The sequence below is a fragment of the Grus americana genome, chromosome 17 (genome assembly GCF_028858705.1).
Source record: "Grus americana isolate bGruAme1 chromosome 17, bGruAme1.mat, whole genome shotgun sequence".
NCBI classification, from domain to species: domain Eukaryota; kingdom Metazoa; phylum Chordata; class Aves; order Gruiformes; family Gruidae; genus Grus; species Grus americana.
Genome location: NC_072868.1, coordinates 11,748,777 through 11,766,279, shown reverse-complemented (window position 1 = coordinate 11,766,279; position 17,503 = coordinate 11,748,777). Strand labels below are relative to the sequence as shown.

The window sequence follows — 17,503 nt, the reverse complement described above, 5'->3', positions numbered from 1 at the left end:
GCTTGAAATAGGACCTTTATTTTTACGAGAGGCCTAGGACCAACATTTGGATTAAGACGGAGATTCTCAAATTGAGAGCCAAGATTTTGGTAAGGTCGCTTTTGACTTTCTGTGTAACTAAGGCATAAGGTGATAATTGTAGGGTTTGGGGCTTTATTCTCTGTCATAGGTACTGCCGTGTACCTCGGCAATACGTCCAAATAGAGCCGGACTATCAAATTAGCCATTGCGTTTCAGCAAACACTCAGTGAAGCGGGACGAAAGCAATAGTCCTCTGTTCAGCATCATTTAAAGAAGAAAAGATTTAAAGGAGAGAATTAGGGGAGGAACGGAGAGGTGGCCTAGCAAAAAGCGTTGCCAGCACTGCGCGGTGGATCATTGGATCGTGGATATTGGGTAATGGTATTAACGGCAGAGAAGGCAGATGAAAGGTGATGGAAACGATGTTATGGGGCAGCTGAGTTACCCTGGGGCGCTGGTGAGTTTGCTGTCAACTCGCTGCCTTTGCTGGCCGTTAGCAAGAACCGCGTTGTGTCTGTGGGAGACAGGTGAGTTTGTGGGGGTGTATAAATTAAATAGACACTTTATTAAGTTCAGGTAATAGTTTTGGTTTGAAAGACTGAGTGGCTGCTGCAATGTCAGCAGCTACTTTAGTGCATAAAGGAACAGAGTGCTTTTTAATTAAGTCAAAATCCAAACGGAAGACTCCCGAGCCTTGTCTGGAGTCTACTTTTTGGGTCGAATATCTATAATTTTAGAAATGTTAATAAAATATAGTCCACTTTCTCCCTATAATAATATAAATTAATTTAATATTTTATGTCTGTAAGGAAAACGATAAAAGCGGCAAGGTTGTATTTTCTGGTTTACAAATGGCACATTGTGCAGAATACAGCAACTGTGGCATTGATTTAAGCATCCTCGCAAAGACACCGTGCGATAAAGTTGAATCACCTGCAGTACAAGTATGGCTGTCTGGTGGAAAAAATAGTAAAGTGAGAGAGTAGACATATTCCTGTATTATCAAAAGCCACTTCATTTTGGGGAAATTTCCTCCAATTTAGTAACGTTTGGATGGAAATCAAATAACACATTAGCTTGAGGAAAGGGGAAAAAAAGCCTTCCAAAGCTAATTACGAAGGGAATGTGCACTTCATTAAGATAAAGCTGTAGGAAATCAATGTTCTGTATTGTTGTTTTTTCCTTTTGATTGGATTTTAGGATGATAAATTGTTAATGCATTTGATCTAAAAATGATTTGTTTATTCAGATGAAGAGCAACAGTACTTTGTCTCATTTGGCCTTTTAGCTTATAATGATAATGGCTTTGAGGGATGCTCATTTCTCAGAAGGGTATCGGACTGGAATAGGCAGGAGATTTCTGGACTCAGAAGGATGGGCCCTATGCACGGGTTCGTTGTAGGCTAATTCTATTGCATGTTGAATCTTCTGCTTCATTAGGAATATCGACAAATGCTGATAAATTCCTTGGCTTTTCTGTACTGTCTATAACACATCTTTATTAGAATATTGGGCTAAAGTGGAAAGGTCTTCAATAGATCAGAGCCTCTTACGTTGCCTACTACTGATCCTGCTTGCCATGGCAGTGGTTTGGAAATGCGGGGCTTTTGCCCGTTTTCATGCCTGTAATAGTTAACAGCGGAGCTGACAACCAGGCCAAAAGTGAAACAGAGGCACTACGCAACGATCGGCAGAGAAAGACAAGCAATGCACAGGTTTATTTCGTTATTTTGGCTTTGATTTGCCTCTAACAAGTCTTGCTTGCCCAGCATGCCCACAGCTCTCCAACACTATCCTGCAGCACGCGCGGACTTTGCCCAGCTCGGGGACGTGCCAGTGCGATGGACAGGCAGGACTTGGAGCAGGGTCCTGCGAAGGGTGGCACCAGCACCCGATCCTGGCCCAGGGGGACAGAGCAGCTAGGAAGGACCTTTCCAATGTGAGACCCAATTTCACAATGAAACGACTGGACCCGGATTCACACTGGACAGCAAACCTGAATTTGGTGCTGTTGGGTGGTGGAAGTTTTGAACCCGGGACATGGTGCTGTCGCAGACTGCGCTTGCAACATCATCTCAGACAGGAAGGGAGAGCGAAACCCTGCCTGGCTGTTAGAACTAGGCAAAGCTCTCCTGCCAGATCCTGCCTGCTGAACCTGGCAGCACTGGGCAGGCAGCGGTGAACCCCAGACCCCCACATTTCACAGGGGTGGGGGCCCACAGGCATTCAGCGGATGAGCACCGCCCCACAGGAGGGATCAGGAGCTTCAACACATCTCAGACCTTAGAACACGTGTGAGTGAAGCCTCTGTAATTCATCTTGCTCAGATGGCTCGTACAGCCTCAGAGCCCAGCCTGGCAGTACCTGGGCTGGTGGAGAGCCATGCTCTCCCTGCCGGGAGGCTACAAGCCCTGGTGTGTTGCAGCCCTCTCCAGCCGATAATGTGGGCTGCTCTTTCTCGGCTGCTGGGAAAGCCTCACCACCAGAGAGACATCATTAGTTTTGATTAATGGCATCCAGAAGAGAAAAACTAATTTTCTAAAAAGGAAAACCTCACCCATAACTCACTGCAGAGAATTTAAACAAAATGTTACAGAGCATCCACACTGACTCACATTGATTTCAAATGTGTTCCCAGGCACTCCCCAAAGCAAAGCCGAGGGGAGTCAAGACAGCACTTGTCACCGGCAGAAGATGCTCAGAGTAACCCCCCCACCGCTCTCCCACAGCACCACTTTCAAATGACTGTCTCTCCAAATCAACAGGACCAGGACAGAACAAGCGTACCTGGGGAGCAGAGCATGTTTTAAGTGCGTAGTGGTGATGCTAACCCAAACTCCGTGTCCCCGTCAGGGCTTAGCTTGCAGGCTCAGGGCAGCATTGGTCACCAATGGCACTTCCACCTCCCCCCAGTCACGGGTAAATAATTGCTCTATTTTGCCTCCTGTAACTCACCAAAGGATGAATTTAATACTTCCAGGTCTTCACTGTCTAAGTTTCCACTTAGTTCCTTGGCTTGATTGTCTCTTGAAAAGGTACCTAGAGATAACTCGATTAAATTAATTGTAGAGCTCTTTTTAAAAAGCTATTCTCTCTCTCTTTCTCTCTCCATCTCTCTCTCCATTTATTTATAGGCAGCTTAGAGTAACGGGTTTGGGCAGTTAAGTGATCTGCAGTACTTACTGTTACAATGCAAAGTCTGTATTTCTTGGGGAGCTAAAATGCTGGCCCACTTGCAATATTTCTGCGTGCAGTGGTTATAAGCGCAGGTGCTTTTTCCTAGTATCATCTTGCAGCGTGGTGGGCTGCGAGGAAGAGGGGGGAAAAGTCACCTTTGCCTTATGACGCATATAAATTCTTTAAATAGGTTATGCACATGGCAATGTGCAATATCTGCGCATGGCTCTAGGTTAAGAAGGAAAGGCCTGACTTTATTGGCTCCCACTGCAGAAATGATCGGAGCTGCTGTGATTTTTAAATTTGATTTACCAAGTTATTTTTAGCAGTGGGGTGTTCATGCTGCAGGGCTCTCCAGGAGAAATCAACTCCCCAGAGCTGCAACACGAACCATCGCGCGAGTGGCTTGGGCAGCGGCGGCGTGGCGGGGCTGCTTGGCAGGGGCTTGCTGTCGCCGTTCAGGGGGCAAATTGCCTGGTTATGGCATTGCAAGAAAGAAAAGCTGGTTTTTTTCCATTTCCCCCCTCTTTCTTTTCCTTTCCACCCTTTTCCTATTGGTTTCTGGTCATGGCAAATACAACCGTTACTTGTCTCAAGCAGATCTTAAAACCACTGAAACCACTGATTTTAATGCCAGATGAGAAAACACGGGGAGCTGCAGGGTAGGGAGGTAGAGTCTGCTAACCTCTTAAAAAGATTTCAGGTATTTCAGCCTCTTCCCTCCCGTTTGCCAAGGAGAGCCCCAAGGGGAGAAGAGCTCTGCAGCCCTGAGTTACTTGGCTGCGGGCTGGGCTGGCCGTAGCAAGGGACATCTCTCTGCTTTACCTGCCGCTGCGTGTTAGGCAGCACTTCAGACACCGAAACACAGGGCACGGAGGAGGACAGCAGACCATAAAACACTGAAAGGAAGAAGGCAGGAGGTGACAATTAAAGTATCTGGATTAAAACAATAACCTTTATTTATGTCACGTTGTAATAGCAACGTAGCTCTCAAAACAGACGGAGCCAAATAGCAGGTTTAAAAATGCTCCAGGCTGGTGGTTACCACTGCAGACTATTCCGCTGCTATTAAACCTGCCTCTTTAATTCAAACCCGCTCTTCAGCCGTAGCTGCTAAGAAGCTTAAATAAATCCCAACTGCCTGAAAGTGAAGCCATTTGAACCAGTGCAACATCAGGCAGCAAGTTCAGAAGAGGTCCAGGCAGCTGGGAAAGAAAAGACCCCGAGGAATTCCCCTCTTTGCTGGCCACAGCCCATGAGGCCAAATGCTTTGCTAAAGCTGGTAAAATGGAACCAAATCAACTGTTCAATGGATTTGGTCCCCTTCAACCAGCTGTAGCTGTGCATTGATCTCTCAGACGCACCTTGGAGGATAAAACACTTGAACCGGACCAAGGCAACTCAGGTAGCAGAAGACAAATGGCTACATGAATGCTGCTGATAAGGAAATTATGATGACTGGCATCTGCAGATCTATCACTCGGGCTCTAAACTGGTGGGCTGAGCCTGAGTCATTATGTGGTTGCCAGTCAATTCTGCCTAACGGAGACCACTCAAGATTGATAATCTCTATCGTCCTCCTATATTGATCTCAGCTGTAATTCAGGGTGGTGTATTTCAACTGCAAATGCTGTGCATTTTCATATGTCTTTGCTCATACCCACCCGGGAGCCTCGTGCCTCACCTGCTGCAACGAAGAATAAACGTTTTGATCTGAAGTTCCCTCCTTGTGTTTTGTACCATGCGCCGAGCTGCTCATTTAATAGTCTCTAGTGAAGAAAGGGGGAGTTACAGGGCTACTAGAGCAGGGAATGAATTAGGAATGCCAACTGCTTCCTAATTCCCCCAAATTGCAAATATCCACAGCCTGTACTGGTCAACAATGTGTTTTTCCTTTCTGAGATAAAAGCTATGTTACTAAAAAACAGTCCCCAGTTTGACTTTGTTGACCTAAAAGACTTGTAAAGTGTCTGCCCTGGTCTGGTCGTTATAAGCACTAATGTTATGCTAATGGACTTAAAGAAAATCACTCAGTTTCCCATGTAATAATGATTGGTGGGAAAGTAAGCTGGGCTACATCTTTTCCTAACCATCGTAAATCTATAGGACTATCACAAGCCATGTCACAAGCCATGAATATTGCTGGTATAATGAGCCATTTGGATGCAAAAGTCTGATGTGAGATTATTCACATCTTTACTTTTTAATGACGCCTGGCCCAAGTTAACCCTTGGCATGAGAAAGTGCAGAGATTTGTCTCTTTTCACACACCAGAAATGTGGTTCACTTGATTCCACGTCTCTGGTCCTTTAGGTACCATTTAAATGTTCTTACTAGGGCCAAGAGTATTCATGTGCTTTAAGATAAGGAGCTATTTGCTGGATATGAGGCTTAACAGGCATCTAATATTTATGTCACTGGGTATTTAAAAGGTAAAGACATCAGGAGCAATGTTACTGCAGGAGGACCTTTCCTCAGCTAAAAGGAATACGGTGCTTACCCACTTCTGCTAGCTCGTTTTTCTGCACTTTAACAGTGCTCAAACATCCATGCTGAAATCCTACTGAAGTCTACAGAGTTGGTTTTTTCCACATACTTCAATTAGATCAGGCACGTACCCGGTATTTCTGCCCGAGAACAAGTTTAGATTGAAGAGCACACACAGAGCTGAAAGCTCAGGTCTCCAGCTCTCTCTTTCAGGATGCAGTGATCAGTTCTCCTGTCGAAAAGGTTGCTAAGATGTCAAAACTTCACTAAGAGTGACTAGTGCCTCTATAGCTGCCATGCAGTGAGACCATCTTCCGTGGTGAAACCTCCTTGTGCTAGAGCCCGGGTCTGTCCAACAGTGGTGACAGACACATGCCCAGGTCGCTGCCAGGAAGATGAAGGTACTAAGCTGTTCTGTTACTTTCTTCCCTTTCTGCGGTTTGTCGGTGTTGAAGTGTAAATACGCCAGCAAGGAAAAGCAGTTGTATCAGAACTGATCAGGCATATTTCCTGCTTTTTTTTTTTTTTGAAAAATGTGAAAGTGGAAAGCAAGAGATGAACTCTTGGAGAAGGATGTTTTCCTTCATGTCACCAGCTGATTTCTTGGAAACATGTAAAAGAAATTACTGATTTTTTAATTTATTTAGTTTTCACAAATGCAACATCTTTCCAAATACCCAAAAATGCATCCAAAAGGACTTTGACCTGGCCTAATAGAAGATGCGTTTACTGAAATTGATGCCTGCAGAGGAAAGTGAGTACCTCCAACAGATCTCAGCATTAGCATGGAGCCAGTTTGCAGCCATGGGTAGTAAGGATGCTTGTGGCTTTCCAGCACAGCTCTGCCCTTGGCAAAATAGCCAAGTAGCCACCACCTCCGCAAGCCGCCAGCACATGTCTCAGCACACTCTTTCGCTGCCAGTTATTTGCTTTGCAATTAGCAGTGTCGGTTTCCGAGCACTACCCAATCCCACCTCCTAATTTCCATCTCAGCAGCATCAAGCAAAGACATCCACTGAGACAGGAATGACTGCGTGAGTAGCAGTCGCTGAGCAAACATCACCGTAACGCTGTCACTGTCAGTCCCAAGATTCATAAACAAGGAAGGGTGGGGACGAAAGCACAAGGGAAGGGGAATCCTCAGCACAAGTCCCTAATCGCTGGCAGTCTGGGCTGTGAATGATATTGGGACTCTAGAGGAAAAGGTTGAGTAGAAACAGATGCTTCCAGCAGACTGTGGCCTGGGCTTCCAAAATACCACGCTCCTCCCTCCCTCTCCCGCAATCTGGGTTATTCTTTCTCGTTCCCCAGGGCTGCATCCAATGTAAACAACACCATTATTAAAATTCTTCCTTGGTAATGATAATTAAGTAACTAAAAAGTGTCGAATAGGGAAGCTGGAGGCATCACGATTTGAACAAAACCATGGAATGTAAATGAAAACGTTTTCTCCTTAAAGAAGTGTGGTCTGTATTCAGGTACCTCCAAAGCCACCTAAGCCTCAAATACCAGGAAAGCTTCCAGTTCTCTTGAAGCTAGAGAAGATATTAATACATGGGGGCTACAAAAGTTGGGCCATGTATTTAGATGCTTAAATGTGGTTCCCACCTTCAGGCACCCATGCTTGAAGATTTTTGCCAGTATTTTTATTGCCTAATTATGTCTTTATGGAATGAGAAATTCAATTCACTTACCAAGGAATTTCTATAACAACACAGCCTATTATGGTCTAAACGAGGAAATACAAGGCCCAAGCAGAAGGCAGCTGGTAGATTTCAGGGGAACTCTCTAGGGACTGCTGATATATAGGGACAAACCTGAGACGTCAACCAAAAAATTACAAATATCCCTCCCAACAGTTTGTGTGTCAGCCCTGCTCACTCCCCAGTCCCTCCTGATGCACCAGCAGGGTTTTGGAGCCAGTGGAGCCAGCTCACAGCTGCCCATTGCAGCGGAGCTGGCCAGGTCATGAACCTGCCCATGGTCTGAAAATTGGATCCGCTTCAGTCAGTTTCCCATAAAGCACAGCTCTGAGTGGAAGTTTTACAACTGACTTTGAAAACCCCAGGATTAGGTCATGGCTAAGTCATTATAAACCTTTAGCCAACCATTCTTAACTACATCAAATCTAATTGTCCTCCATATCTACTAAGAGGCTGCTGTGATGGCCCACCAGACACTGCTGGTTTCCTGGAAACCCTATTAGCATCTCAAACAAGGCAATCCTGAGGACTCAGTCCTGCAAACCTTTTGTGCAAATATTAAATAACAGTGAATAATTAGCAGGAATAATCCTTTTTTGCTTAACCCTCTTCTGTAATAAAGACCTTTGTCGGCAAATGCAAACGTTATTTTGAGGAGCAATTCATAATCTAGATCTGCTAAACACATCAGCTTAAATACACTAATACTCTAATATCCACCGTATTTATCCAGGACTTAAGACAGATAAAACCAGACACATTATCTGTCGCAAACACCCAAGAGCATTCATCAGTCAAGAGTAGGAGAGAAGGTGACAAAAGAAGTGGTAAAGAAGGGACCCATTTTTACCTTTGGTACATGTGCAAGCACATCTCTGGGTGGAGCAATCAGAACAGCTGGATTCTGTTCATGGACTGTTATGATGTGCGTCATTTTCCTTCATCTGGTTTTTTCTGAGAGGAGAGAAAAGAAGGGACAAGCAAACCAACAGGCAGATAATTGTTCTGTGCTGACAGTTTGTCAAGTGAAGGAAGCACAATTTTAGTCAAGAGATCTGCGTTACCGTGGGGCTTGAGCAGAAGTCTTTTCTTTTCCTTCCAGATGGCATTGACATGTAGCCTGAAGGGGCTACCGGGACACAAAGCTAAAGATGGTTAAAGACATTAAAAACTGTACAATGATGTGAGCACCGTCTACACCACGACCGTCATCTAGGAGGAAGATTCATCCTGACGTATTGGGCAGAAGACAGACTTTCTACTGGTGTTATGTATAGCTGTTGAGCCAACGGTATTTTTGAGATAGACAAAAAATATATATAATCCCGCTACTAACCATGCCTTTTCTAGTGGGTCTTTATTGACTCTTGAAAAACTATGACCAATAAATGTAATGATCTGCTTTCCCCTTTCTTTCTGGGTGAAGGATAGCTCCTGCAGTGTGTTTATCACTGAGTGCAATGACTGGCTTGAGCCGTTCAAGTCTGACTCCACTTCCCAGCAAGCTATTGAACGCAACGTTGCAGGGCCACCAGCGTTTCCCAGATCCTGCCAGGGCTTCTGTTAATAATAAATATTGCACTCAGAATAAGATTGTAAGTCTTCCCATAGGATGGAGGGAATTTGCATTTCTGCATTCCCTGAGTTTGGTGTTGTGTAAGTTGCTGTAATTTACTTGCACAGAGAATGGGCTTAATACTTGTGTATTTTTTTAATAAGCTGCACAGATCTTTCGTACAGTGGGTGCAGCTGGAGAGATAGAGAACTGCCAAAGAGAGGGCTTCACCTGCAGGAAAACATCCTCTACTTCCTCCAAAAGTGATGAAAATGTCAATGCTATTGACACAATCCCTAATTAAAAATGACTGCCATAATCATGCATATGATAGCCGTAGGACGTTAGTTTGGATTAAACATAAACAGCGAGATGTGCTGCACGTGTTTTCCAAAGGAATAAAGGGCTGGATGATGGTATCTTCTGTACATCCAAGCAAGAACAGAAGGATGTCTCAGCTCCTACGCACGGGCTGCTCCTCTGCTGCCCAGCCCCGGTGAGCTGTGCAACGGCGACTGCCTGTGCAGACTGAGCTATTTGCAACCGCGAGATAAAACGTGTCTGCGTGTACTTCTTTGGCTGAGGTTTAAGCAAACGTCCTTTACTTTGTGTTTGACGTGGACAGACAGCACGCGCATGGCTGGTCGTAGCAGCTTGGCGGGTTCATGCATTACCTCAGTTACTGCGGCAGTGCTGAGCTGTAGTAACACCCCAGCCTGGGGTGTGGATAAGTTCTTCTTTTTCTCCCTAGGAATAAAATCCTTCATTTGGGGGTATTCAGCAAATGGAATTACAACAGAAAATAGCTTGTCAATGCCCCATGCAAATTATTTTCTTATGCAATTGGTCAGACTCTCTATTTTAATGTTCATCTGCTCTTACCTTATGGTTGTGATGTTAAAGTATGCCCAGGCATCTCAGCGGGCTATAGATAGCTGTCTTTTATTGTACAACACCAAAAATAAACACTGGGATGTTCCATGTAGTCCCAGGGCTGCAAGGTAGGATTGTACCACAGAGCTGGGGCTGAGCACAGAAGCACCACCTGAGCTGCTGTGCCTACGGGTGGGCTACAGCGAGCTGAGTAACTGCGTGGTGGAGGCAGAGCATGGCCAGTCTTTCTCGTGAAGATACAAGAGACTGAACGCCAAGGACTTCTTTTCCACTTCCATGTGGAACAGGTATTTCACATCACTTAGCACCTCCCTCCGATAACATTTGCCTCTAGCTCTTTCTGCCCTCCACCTCTGATGAATTGTTTTGTGCTGTGCATGACAGATAGCTTCTGCTTTCTCCTTTTACCGCTATAGGGGGGAAAAAAGAGTAAGAGAGAGAGAGAGAGACTTGAAACTGTTTCCCAAATATGCAAGTGTTCAGCCGTGAGCCGATATCCTGCCAGGGGTAAGAGGTGGCCCTGTGCTGCACTAGCTCAGGAATAAATAATGAATTATCCTGCAGTCCCTCCTTGGCATTGTGGAGGGAATTAATTTCTATTCCCCTTCCGTAAGGCAGCTCATTCTCCTGCTCCTGGGCTGCTCTTCCCCCAGCCTCTGCCACCCTCTTGCTGAGGGGGACACTTGGTGGCTGGACAATTTACTGTGGGACAATTAGCTGATACTGGCTGCTCCTGCCCATGACACTGGATGGAAACGTGGTTGTATTTCTCTAAACACCCACTCTAAAGATGACAGCCTTGCTTTCAATCTCTTTAGTGATGAAACACAGCAATGAAATACAAGTGGACTTTTGTCTAATACTGTGGCAGCATTATTCCCAGATGGACAGTAATCATAGCCAGTTTGCCACATCTACCTCGCAAGAGAGTTTGAGGGGTTTACATAAATAAAAGCTGGGAGGGGTGGGGATGGGGGGTGTGACATGTTGGTTGTTAAGTATTATGTAAAATAAGTTAAGTATTATCTAAAAGTGGATCACCTGGAAAGTAAAGGCATAATCCATCTTTCCATGGTGAGGAGCATGGCCCAATTGAGCCAAAAAAGCCTGGGAAGGACAAAACCTGGGACAACCCTTTGAGCTGGGACATCTGTCAGTCACAGAAAGAAGCAGGAAAAGAAAAAAAATAAATAACTGCACCATTTGTGCCATAGGGCAATGTTCAATAGCCAGCACTTCCCAAGTCTAATGATCCTGACCCCAAAACTACCATTGTAGAGGCTTAAGAGTTGTACCCTTCTTCATTTTAAGCAGACAACAGAGCGTGAAGCAGTCAATAAAAAAAGGGGATTTGGGGAAACCGTGGAATAGCCAGAAAGTACCTATTGGCTAAGAGCTGGGCAGAGACCTAAACCGAATCCAGACACCGTACCTCTTAAACCTGGGAGAAAAGTTGAATCTGGATCCAGAGCTTCTGCATCGTGGCTCAGGTCCATTGCTGACTGCTGCAGAGGATTTATCTGGCGAATACGCCAGCCTGACTTTGCAGATTCCCCATGGGCAAATGGCCCCTTGACGTCCGCGGGAGCCTGGCCTGCGTCAGGGCTGCAGAGAAGCCGGTGCTCGCTGAAGCCCACCCATCGATCTGCTGGCAGAGTTATCGCAGGATCCAGCCAACGCTCACCACAGCTGCACTGCCGGGTCTTTGGGCTTGTGTCAGGTTGTCAGACTACGAGGTGCAGTTAGGAAGGAGCTGGCAGGTCTCTTGGCCCTTGTTTTAGACACTGTTGGTCTCCAGAGCTCTTCTGCTTGCAGTTGTGGGTGCTTTTTGCTCTTCTAGAATAGGCAGGGTGAGGCTGGAAAAGCCCAGTGGTTTGCTGCTTGCACTGCTGTTGATGGATGCAGTTCCATGACTTTACTAAGGTAGCTTCATCTCCTGCGAGTGAAGCGGGGCTTAAGCCTGGTATAACACCCTGACTTCACTTTGGGCATGGGCATTTCATTCTCAGCTGTGTTGGAAGTGCTAAAGACTTCCCAATAATACCTTTTCTTCATTTTAAAACTTTGACTGTTATATCCAGCATGCAGTTTGACACTGGAAATTTTTATGTGGGGTGTTAGTGGGTTTTCAAGCATGAACAAATTGATTCATGAGTAGATTAATCTGATGCATCTTTTAAATGGAAAACTGACATAATTTTCCATCAGAGACCTGCTAATAAAGCACATTTACTTAGTTAATCTATTTTTTTCTGTACTAAGTGCACTACGTAAGGTATAAAAATATCGAATCAATAGCCAAAGAGTATATAAAAATGAGACTGAGTGATCAGAAACCATGTGTGAGCCACCCTCTCCCTGGCTTCTTGGAGGACTCCGATTTTTGTTTCTGCTGCTGAAAGACCCATTCCCAAAGTCGCCCCAGGATGGCGAGGCTGCAAAACCCCAGGTGTCCTTGCAAGTCCCAGAGGGGAGCGGGTACAACGAGCCACCTGCTTCCAGGGGTCTCGTGGCCTCAGCTCTCCTGCAGCCCTCCCTATTTTTAGAAGTAGCTAGTTTGGAGGTATTGGGGTTTTCTTTATTATTAGGGTATTATTATTATTATTAGTAGTAATAATATTAATAATAATAATTGCAGAAGGAACTAGGTAGCAGGAATGTATGTAAAAGACAAAGGCATCTTCCAGTACATTTGTGCAAGGAGCCCATCCCAGCCTGCCAGGGAATCTGTAAAACTCCCCTTCTTCATTCCTCAGTTGGAGTACAGCAGTGTTATTTCAAAGAAGATGCCTGCACAGCCTTCTCTCTGCAAACACTGCAACCATCATTATATCAGTGCAACTCTCTCGTGTGAGCTAATTTAACAAGCGGTTGCTTTGCAGGCTGTGGAGAATTGCCTCTTACCTAATAATTCTGCTAATTTGCTTAACTTTCCCAGATTGCAAACAGCCCTACTCTGAACAAGCAGCTTTCTAAATGAACCCCTAGACAATTTCTTGACAAGGGGGGAAAGGAAAGGTGGACGGCTTGGGAGGTTGAAGCTCGTAGTCTTTTATTTTTGACCTTTGGGCCAGCATTCAGATTTGCTTGTTGGGAAAACTACATTCAGGATATATTTTCTTCAGGGACTTACGTTACCCTTTTGCTTGTAATTATTCTCACTTGATGTCTTCCATAAATTAAAGATGCTTCTATTAGTGAGTTCCAGTCCTCTCAATTATCTTGCTAAAGTCTCCTTATTTGTGGCTGTGAGCTACACCACCAGGACTGCCGTCCTTGCAAAGCTCCTGGTCGGTGGCTACGGGCAGAGAAGTAAGGAATTACATGGGTAATACAAATGTCTGAGCAATCCCAGAAAGAAATGAAAACTGCAGTAAAGGTAAATGTCAGACTATTTAAAGACAATGTTAACTATTGATTTTTTAGAGGAGACTATCTCTTCAAAGGATGGCAAGCATGCCTTCAGATACAGACACAGCAACCTGGATGGATGGGGTAGAGAGGGAGGCGAGTGAACTGGGAAGACAGAGATTTTCCCGGAGAGCAAAATGAACCCTTTACGAAGCCTTTGGGATTAAAAAGATGGCTTAGTTCTTTCACAGAGTCCACCCTTCAACCCATTTAAGCACCACACCTTTTCCAAGAAATGAAGGGCAAAGAAGCACTGATGAGCAATAAAGAGATAAGCAGCAAAGTACTCGTTTCCCCGGTGTTTTCCAATGAAAAATGAACCCTCGAGCACGCCCCGTGATCTAAGTGGCAAAGCTCACCCAAGTTCCTGATTTTGCTTCCAGCAGAGATGCTCATTGCTCATGCTCACACCCTGGAGCAACTCGGACTCCTTAGTGGCGCTCACTCTTCCCACCCACACCTGCCTGCACGTGGGGTGGGACCACCGCCGCTGCTGCGGGGACCTGCACTCGCTGCTGGTACGGAGATCTGGGCAGCTGGCACAAAACGGGGAGCAAAACCATCTTTCTCCCTGTACATACAGCTAGGAACTTGTGGGAAATCATAATCAACTTGGCAATTTTTTATTATCCTTTAGTACAACAGGATAGGCTATGATTTCAGATGGTTTAAGAGAAAACCAAGCTTAGAATTAAAAGCCTTGTTTTTTAAGAAATACATGTTTGTATATATATATTACAAAAAATATGCATATATATGTACATATACATTTTTATATAAATATTTATATATATATATATACACACACTTGCCTTATGGCCCATGCTGTGACATCCCTGCCAAAGCACCCAGGAGCAGATATTCCTGGCCTTGGATGCATGCATCTGCAGGGAATCGTTCCTTTCAAGCTGCAGCGCAGAGACGATGCTATACATGGTGCTTTGGGAAAACGGCATGATAAGAATTTAGTTAGGGGATTTAAAGGTCTTCCAGACCTGCATTTTCAAAAAGGGAAACTTCTTATCTCGATGGGTGTTTTGGAACAGGAGGAACGAAGGACCTAATCCAGTGAAGTGTAATGTCAGCGAGGGCAAATTCATTTTGCATTTGGATACATTGCCTTTTTTAGAGGCTAATTTGGGTCTTAAAAGAAAAATTATTAAACACATCCACACAGCAAAGGAAATGGGTGATGTGGGGGTTCACTACTGACTGTGGCAGGTTTTGAAGTGGGTACACGAGAGGAACAGACCCTCCCGGCGCCTGTGTTTCCCCTCTACAAGTCTTTTGGGTGCTCCAGTTTGAAGATCCCCATAGGGCTTACAACCCTGGCTCGCCTGCTTTGGCAGCCAGCTCAAGCTGCAGAAAACCCCAGTTCCTGTTAGATCCTAACCGCAGCGCAATACGGTATTACTGCCTGGGGTAACTTTTGGTTTAGATGTATTATTTCAATAAGGAGGTCTTCAGACAGTGTTAAATGACAGACAATATAATTTTTGAATGTGATGTTCATCTGAATTTTATTTTCTGATGTTTTGACTCATTGACTTGATGTCTCTCTATTATGCACACACCTCTGGAGATGTTGCTGGCAATGATTATGCGTAGCATTGAGTTAGTGAATAAAACCACTCCAGGAACTGCTTTACAGATCACAGTATCGTTTTCTCTATAATTGTCCCACAAACGGTGGAAGTTATATGGAGAGAGCAGTGTGCTCTGACAGACTGCATATTTTTGCAGTGTGCACCAGATCTCACTTTGGCTTCTGAGACTTATTTCTGATGGTTCTTGGGGATTTAACTTTAAGACCAATGTATTTTAGTATCCATATACGCTCCACTGTTCATGTCATCCGGCAGCAACTGAGGATGAGCTGTCTCCTTAATATGGATGAGACACCAATTTATCTAAGTTATCACCTCCCAATCTCTCATTCATCTCTGCTGTTAACTGCTGCGTTTCTGACATCCGTACCTAAACTATCAGCAACTTCTTCTTCTTCTTCAATTGAAACCATAAGCAATTTTTGGCTGGAAGTTCTTGTTATGTATGTAATGGCTTCTGCTTCTCCCGGCTGGAATTCAACCATCAGGTGACTGAATCAGGCTCCGGATGCCGCATTTTAAACCCACAACATTGCATAGATCCATGCAGCACACTAAATCAAAAGTCAGGGTGTCTTTCCACCATCTGAAAATATATGACCAAATTAACATGTCCCAGGCTTACTTTGAAAAGCACTGCAGCCCCGGTTGCGTACGCCCAGGCGTTTGACTGCAAAGTCAGCAATACTCTCCCCCTTCCTGATGCATCCCCAAACCAGTGAAACTTAGCCCCTACTCCTGGTATTCTCTTTATAGAAGGTCCCAGTGGTATTATGTATCAAATAAAGGTCTCATTGCTTAGTTTCTGGTTCCTTCGTGCCGTTGCTCTCATTAATCATCCTGTTCCTCAAGTCCGTGCTACAAGCCGTTAGGACTGTCTCGTTCCTCACCCCTCGGGCAGCGATTCCCTCCCCTGCAGTTCCCCTGCCCCTTCGTGCTCCACGTGCCGCAGGAGTGCTGACCCGCTGGGCACCACTGCTGCTGGTCGGGCCAGTGCTGGATGGCTGGGGACCTCTTGGCTGCGAGCTCTGGACTTCAGTCTTAATGCAAAGAGATGGTCTCCCCTTCCTGCCCAGCCTCGTCTCAGGGCACCTGGGGTTGCTCCCTCTGCCAAATACCCCAATGCTGTCAGCTTTGTGCCTTCTAGCTTCTCTAGACGCAGCCCCAGCCCCAGGCAAAAAGTAAAACTCTCTGTTTGTGCCCCAAATCTCTTAATTTCATCCCCATTTTCCCTCCAAAAATTGTTATGAACAACTGAAGACATGGAATCTGCATCATCTCCTTCTCCCCCATTCGAGTCCCCATTTGGTTTTATTTCCAGGGAGCTCTGCGGTCCCGCGCAGAGATCACTCGGAAGAGTCCCACTCTGCATTTCCCCTGGCAGAAGCGCTGCAGCCCACGCTTGCCACGCCTGCCCCCCCAGCCACTGCCCTGCCCACGCCACGCAGCAGCACTTCTGTTTGCAGCGTGGGACCCAGGGAGCTTGCTACTTTCTTCGGGTAATATATTTTTCAGGAGCACAAAAAAAGTGCTTCAAGCACTGGGATCTACTTCTCTTTGTGCTGAGGATGAAATGCAAAAAGGCAGAAGAGCAGGGGAGAGCAGGTCACCCCTCAGCTCTACGAATTCACCAAATCCAATGGTTTATTCATTTTAATTATCCTTGGAATTCATATATAAGTGTATATATATACACATATGAATTCATATAATGACACATAATTAATTTAGAGTTTGGCATTTCAGAACAGGTAATTAAAATAGTTCATTGTTGATTAATCACTTGCAAAATAAATTATTAGCAATATCACTGTTAGCATTATGTTTACTACTACAATTTAGAGAAATTAAGGCAGTTCACTTACATTAAATTAAACATGAAAGCACAGATGTAATGTACCCTAGACAATATCTATTTACTCGGAGAACAAATGTGATGTGTGCATTACAGTACATTTGCTAGGTCATACATCTTGGATGGCCTCTTCATGTCACTACCAGAAACCTAATACCGACACACAGATGATTCCCATCTCTTTCCGTAAATATAAAAATAGGATCTGCTGGACTTTAGCACTTGCTCTGCACTGCAGTGTGCTCCGGGCAGCTCTGGCTGATCTGCAGATGCTGAAGGGAGCTCGGACCCGCGTGGGATGGAGGGTGGCTCTGTGGCAGCTGGGGAGTGGGAACCTAACGGGGGCATGAAGGGCTATGCCAAATGCAATCCCCCAAAAAACAGAAGTAGGAAAGAGAATCACATTTTTCACTCCTCAGCAGGATCCCCATCCACCGTGATAAGCCAGATTATAGCCAAACTGCACAGAAATTGAATAAATCTCAGCCTGACTCTATGAAGTGCTAAAGGCTTAAAGAGATTGTTTAAGTATGAGTTTAATTTGATTTTTAAGCAGCTCTCTGCTGGGCTAGGGAGAGATTTTGTCCTGTGGGGAAATAGGTATCCCTTGCTTTTGACAACTGTTTTGTCTGGAGGATGTTCAGACTGGAGTCCAAGGGAGCAAAAGGGAGAAGTCAGTAGAGATTAAGAGGACACGGAGCACCTCATGACACATTTTCTGGATCTGCCTCTCTGTGGTTTTACAGCAATGGGAAATAATCTATAATTAGGTGTATAAAATAGCTCTCTGATC

General features: G+C 45.0%; 1 long non-coding RNA gene across 1 annotated transcript in view; it reads left to right on the top strand.

Annotated features, from left to right (window-relative positions):
• LOC129214239 (uncharacterized) overlaps window positions 1–16,128 on the top strand; it is a 29,012-nt gene extending 12,884 nt beyond the window's left edge. Inside the window, exon 3 of the long non-coding RNA XR_008579638.1 lies at window positions 8,491–16,128. This is a non-coding gene — a long non-coding RNA (uncharacterized LOC129214239). The remainder of the gene's footprint in view (window positions 1–8,490) is intronic.
• Window positions 16,129–17,503: the final 1,375 nt, after the last annotated feature.